A 5,763-nucleotide genomic window follows, 5' to 3' on the forward strand; every position below is an offset into this window, starting at 1 on the left:
CCTCGTTATATCCTTGTAAAAGGCTATGAGACACTTCACTGTCTTCAGCAAAGACCTTGCAATTCCTACTTTCAATTTACTGGGTTTCTAGGCATTATCTTCAAATGACAGCATTCAGTTCCCATTTATTTGCTCTTTCCTTACTATTTTGTACCCAGATTCCTCTTGCAAGGTTATCACCTCTGTCCTTCATTCCTAATATCTCATCAGTCTAGTAAAGGATGACTAAAGGCAGAGCTGATGTTAAATAGTAACTGTACAGATTTTGAGTTTAATATTTGAAATAGCACATATCCACCTGTATGTCTCTGCAGCTGTATTGATTGCATCTCTCTTAACAGATCGACTGCACATTATTTATCTGCTTAAATTTTAAATTATTTGGACATAAAATCAGCATTTGTCTACTTGGGAAAGCAAATGTGATTAAGCAGGGGTTTGACTTCACAGTTTGCTTTTGACATCATCTTCTTGTATGGCTGCATTTACTTTGACTATGGTCCCATGATGGTTTATCTAAGCACCACCAGTAGCATAAAATGCATGTGGTCAGACATGGAACATGACTGCACAGACAGATTAAACACACTACACAGGAGAGAGTTCAAGCTGTGTAACGGTTTCCTGCTCTTGTGAAGGCGTTATGCTCGCTATGGGAGGGCATATATTCCTCGATCTAGCATAAAAATGGAAATTTGCAGACAGATTATACCTGATTAGTCATAAAGCCCAATGGTACAAAATAGATTCATCAGTGTTTCTGAACAAATTTGAATCAGCAGTGAGTTTATGTTAAATCAAACCTTGGCTTCCAATGGCCATGACATTTCTGATGAAACATGAGGATTCAGGACAGAACTTTTAGTATAGCCTGTAGTGGCAGAACAAGGAGTAATGGTTTTAAACTAAAAGAAGGTAGATTTAGACTAGATATGAGGAAGAATTTATTTACAATGAAGGTGGTGAAACACTGGAACAGGTTGCCCACAGAGATGGTAGATGTCCCATCCCTGTGAACATTCAAGGTCAAGTTGGATGGGGCTCTGAGCAACCTGATCTAGCTGAAGATGTCCCTGACATTGCAGGGGGGTTGAACTCAATGACCTTTAAAGGTCCCTTCCAACCCAAACTATTCTGATTCTGTGATCCCTATAGGCAGATTTACCATACTGCCAAACCCTGATGTTCAAGCCATGGACACATGTCCTCTTCCAGTTCTAGGTCTGTCAAATTAGGTCATTAAGTCCACTAATGTTCAGGCCTTTCCCAGTGTATCTTCCTGCCAAAGGATATGGACCAAAAACTCCTAAGAAAAATTTTGAATCATCCCTGGAACTGATTGATCATGACCTCTGCCAAGAATGCAGCTGTAGGAGACAAGTGTTGTCACACTGGGAGGATTTTATCCCCTGCCCGTGTAGTTCAACACAGTATGCATGAACACTCATGCCACTGACTGATGCTGAAAGGACTTAGGCCAGCTATACCTGCCAAGGATATTTAGCTTCTTATAATTGCAAGAAAATAGAAAGACTGAAAGCCAAAGGAGAATCCTGACAACTTCAGCTGAAATCGTTAGGTATGTGGCATAAGCATCACAGGGTTAGAGCCAGGTTCACTTGCATTCTGCACTGCTTTACAGAGCAAGCCTCCCTGCGAAGGAAGCAGCAAATTACAGTAACTGGTTTCCTTCCTTTCTCTTTCCATTCTAAAACTTTACCAAGGAAGATATTCTGGCTCAGAACATGGTAAGCACTGGAGAAGGAATAGATTTTTATACCAATAAAAAGACATTGTCTTGTTTTAAATGACATTTAAATGACCTTTCTTTTTCATTTCCAGCAAATTAGTGTAGAAATCAGTTTCAGTGTCCAGTCAGCCAACAGAACCAACTCTGAGGATTTTGGTCACAAACCACTTATTGGTGGAGAAATGAGCATAAAGGGAATGCTTCCCAGAAACTGCTTATAGAATTGAACTGTGTTTGCATGAAAGAGTCAAAGAATTTCAAAATTTCCAATAATGTAGTTAAAAGTAGAGGTAGTGCACTTGAAAACAGTAACAGTAAAATTTATCCAGTGATTTGTCACTAATAGTTTGCCCAGCTCTGACTAGTACTGTCTCATAAGTGAAGAGACAGTTTCTTATAGGAATTACACCACAGGTTGGCAGCTTTCACTTTATCCTGCCCCTCTCTCTCTTTTGTCTGTCAGTTTAGCTGCCGTCAGGAAAAGGATGCTGAGAAGTGGTGTCACAATACACCATTTAAATGAGTAGTATACAGAAGAGAGTGAGAGAAAGTGGTAATCAACTGCCCATACCAAATATAAAAGAATTAGAGCTGGTACAGCTCAGAAGAAAAACGAATAAATGACTAGGAACAGCCTCTAGTAAAACTACCCATCGTGAACTTTCCACGTCTTCAGTGCAAAGACAAAGGGTCAACATACACGGGCAGAGCTGACCCAGCACAGTTTCGATTTTATCATGCTGCTCTGAATGCTGTTCATTTGCTACATTGCAAATAAAGCTCCCTTTTTGTCACCACAAGAACAATACCAGTGATACCAAAATGCTTCTCATGCCATTCAGTGCAAGTCACTGCAGCGATTTTGTTCCAGCCTCTACTTAATTCTTCTGTCCCGATTGCAGCACTATTTCCATGGTTTCCGTGGTTTCCCCTCCTTGTTCCGAGTCGTACAACTACTTTGTTTACGTCTTATTTCTTCTTGCTGGAAACAAATTACTCCGATGAGGCACTCCAGCCCTTTTGCATTCAGACAACCCCAGATGAAGTTCACAGGGAAGGCAATGTTTGCTACCATCTGCTGGTGAACCGGAGTCGGGGAGCAAATGAGCAACCCAGAACGCATTTCCTGCATATATTATCTGATGTCTCAGCAAAATCTGCTTATCCTTTTGAATCATATTCATTTAAGGGTTTGGTGCGAGCCTAAGAAAATCCTGTTATGTGGCAAGAAGAACACAAAGATGCACATGTTGTATTGTAAGCAAATAATCACGGAGGGATTAGCAAAAACCTCTGAGAGATTAGCAAACCTCTGATAGCAAGACCCTTGAGGAGATGTAGGGAAGGTACAGAACTTCCAGAAGTCTAATGACAGGTAGAAAAACTCGATCTATCATCATGGCTCAAGGTAAAAAAGGGCTAAGATTGTTGCTAGAACCTCAAAAAGTAGTTGCTTCTACAGCAGTAGCTCCTAAATCAGGCAACATAATTCCAAATGTGGTTGTGGCAGTGTGCAGTGGGGTTCAGAGTTGCTGACACTAGTGTTTGGGGTCATAGACTGTTACTGGACTGTGAATATTGTGAAGAGTGAAGGGAATTTGTCAGTCTCTCTTTTTCTGTAATTCTGTAAGAAGTGACAAAATCAGCTAACAAATACACATGATCGCGTGCTTCTGCACTCATGAGCTGAGGGGGGAAAAAGATGTCTCATATATGCATATGAGCCTTAAATAAAGTTCATAGACACTGATGTACAAATATCTGTGAATATTGAGAAGCTCTTTAAAAGTGAAGTGAAAAAAAGGCATTTCAAATTAAGATTGAGTGCAATAGCAAAAATAGATGTTTTTTCAGGGAACTTACACTTGGAAGCATTTAGCAGCTCTACAGTTAAGAGTTAGCAATGAAGTGGTTGCTGCTCAAGGAGAAATACTTTGCTCTGTAAGCTGAAATGTCCAAGTAAAGAACAAGCTGAAAATCTTCCCCGTAGATGCTGAACGTCATCAGCTCCATCATCACCCCAGGTTTAACAGGATCTGGGGAGCAAAGCAGTTCCTGTATTCAGCCCGAGTAATCCATTGCAGCATAGGGCGTAGTCACGCTGCCCTCCTGTGCAGTGACATGAGGATGACATTTGTCACCAACACACTGTCCTTCTGCTCACAGCCTAGCCCTTTGCTAGGGTGCACTAAATAGATTTTGGTTGTGAACTTTTCTGGCCTGTTTCTGTTTGTACCATATTTACCACTGAGGGTGCATTTAGGCACTACCACAACAAAGTAATAACATGCACTTACTCTTGCTGAACAGGGCAAACTGTAGCTCTATGTCAGTCTAACCCAGGTCCCTAAAACAGCAGCAGGGAAGGTTACTCTGAGCCAGAAAAGCTGCGAGCTGCCACCCGCTTCCCATGTCTCCCCTCCTGCCACCCTACTGCCCTTCACAAGCAGAAGTGCTGTATTCAACCCACCCCAGAAAGAAAACCAACACTAAGCTCCTGATTTTTCTGGTTTCCTTATCACAGATATTGCTCCCTTTGCAGGATTCAGACATTGTTCCCACATCCTTAGAGAGGAGTTCGCATCATTATTTCCTAACAGCCTTTTGGATGACTGGTCCCAGCCCCAACGGCTGCAACTGCCAGGGAGAGAGAGCCATTGTGCAGCTTTCAAAAGCTGGCAACAGCATGCTTGGGTCGGGCTCCAACTGCCTGTAAAGCTGCCCACAGCTCATTTATCTGTCCATGTCAGGGAGATAAAGTGCAGCAACAGTTAGCAAGAAAGCCCCAAGTTAGGTTGATCCCCATCGAGTGAATTTCCTGGCCTTGAATAGAAAGCCACAAACCATCAGTTTTTGCTGCTTCTGCTCTGTACAGTCCAGACAGGATTCAACAAACGGAACCATCAATAGTAAGAGAAAATCAATAGGATTCAAGTGTAGATAATCCTCAATAAGCAAGTACATTCTGTAATTAAATCTGCTTGTACCCTGTGAATTTGAATTGCATTCATCTAAGCAGTGTGTCATCTATTCACAGGTTAGGAAATGAGTGGTAGGAGTTTGTTGGTATATCAATAGCTGCATGATCTTGTTATCTGCACTTAAAGCCAGAGACGCAACATGAGACTCCAAATGTTGGCAGCAACTGATTGAAAATGCAGCAGTAATTCATGTGAGTGAAACCTGAAAAGGGCTTTGAAGAGGGACTCTGGCCAAGCTGATACCGGCCACAGCCTGATTTGTGTAACTCATGCATATCTTAGAGTACTCAGCTGAACAGCCCCATGCCTGTCAACAGATCAAGAGGTACCAGCAGCCTAAGGAGCAGGGAAAGGAGCTGAGGCAGACTGACACAGAGAGGTGAGAAAGGGCAGTCCAGTCCCCTCCTCCAGCCTTTATGATAAAGATGCTTATGGTTTTTAATAAGGATGCTTTTTGCTTTGGTTTTCAAGCACTGGTGCCTATGTGAAAAAGCATGTTCAACTCTGAGCCCTTCACACTTGTCAACAGCCTTTTCAGCTGTCACTTCTCTCTAGTTGTCCTGTATCCATACCCCCCCCTAATTAAACTAGTTTTTACAAAACAATGTTTTGACAAAAGGAGTGGATTTTATGCCCTAGAGTGTGAAATGTCTAGAACAGGAGTCCTCTCTTTCTTCCACTAGAATATCATATAAATGAATACTTTACATACAAGTAGAGCATAAGGCAGAAAGATAACGATTTGGGACAGAGCTTGGACCATTCCTCCTGGCCCCAGGACATCCACTGGAGAGATGCCATATCCTCCTGGCCCTGCCACACTGCACAAGACTCATATGCTGGTCATGCCATGGGTACGTGGAAAAGCAGAACATATGAGCATTATCTGCAGGCTGGGCCACCTACTCTTGAAAGAAATAGACTTAGTAGTCTGAAAGTAGATGTCTCTGTCCTTCCTCCTCCAGCAGTGATGTGACCTCTTTCAGCTTCAAAGGACTTAAATTAACTTGCGGTACCAGTGCTGTTCTAGCC

This window comes from Mesitornis unicolor, unplaced genomic scaffold (genome assembly GCF_000695765.1).
Source record: "Mesitornis unicolor isolate BGI_N332 unplaced genomic scaffold, ASM69576v1 scaffold9337, whole genome shotgun sequence".
NCBI lineage: Eukaryota > Metazoa > Chordata > Aves > Mesitornithiformes > Mesitornithidae > Mesitornis > Mesitornis unicolor.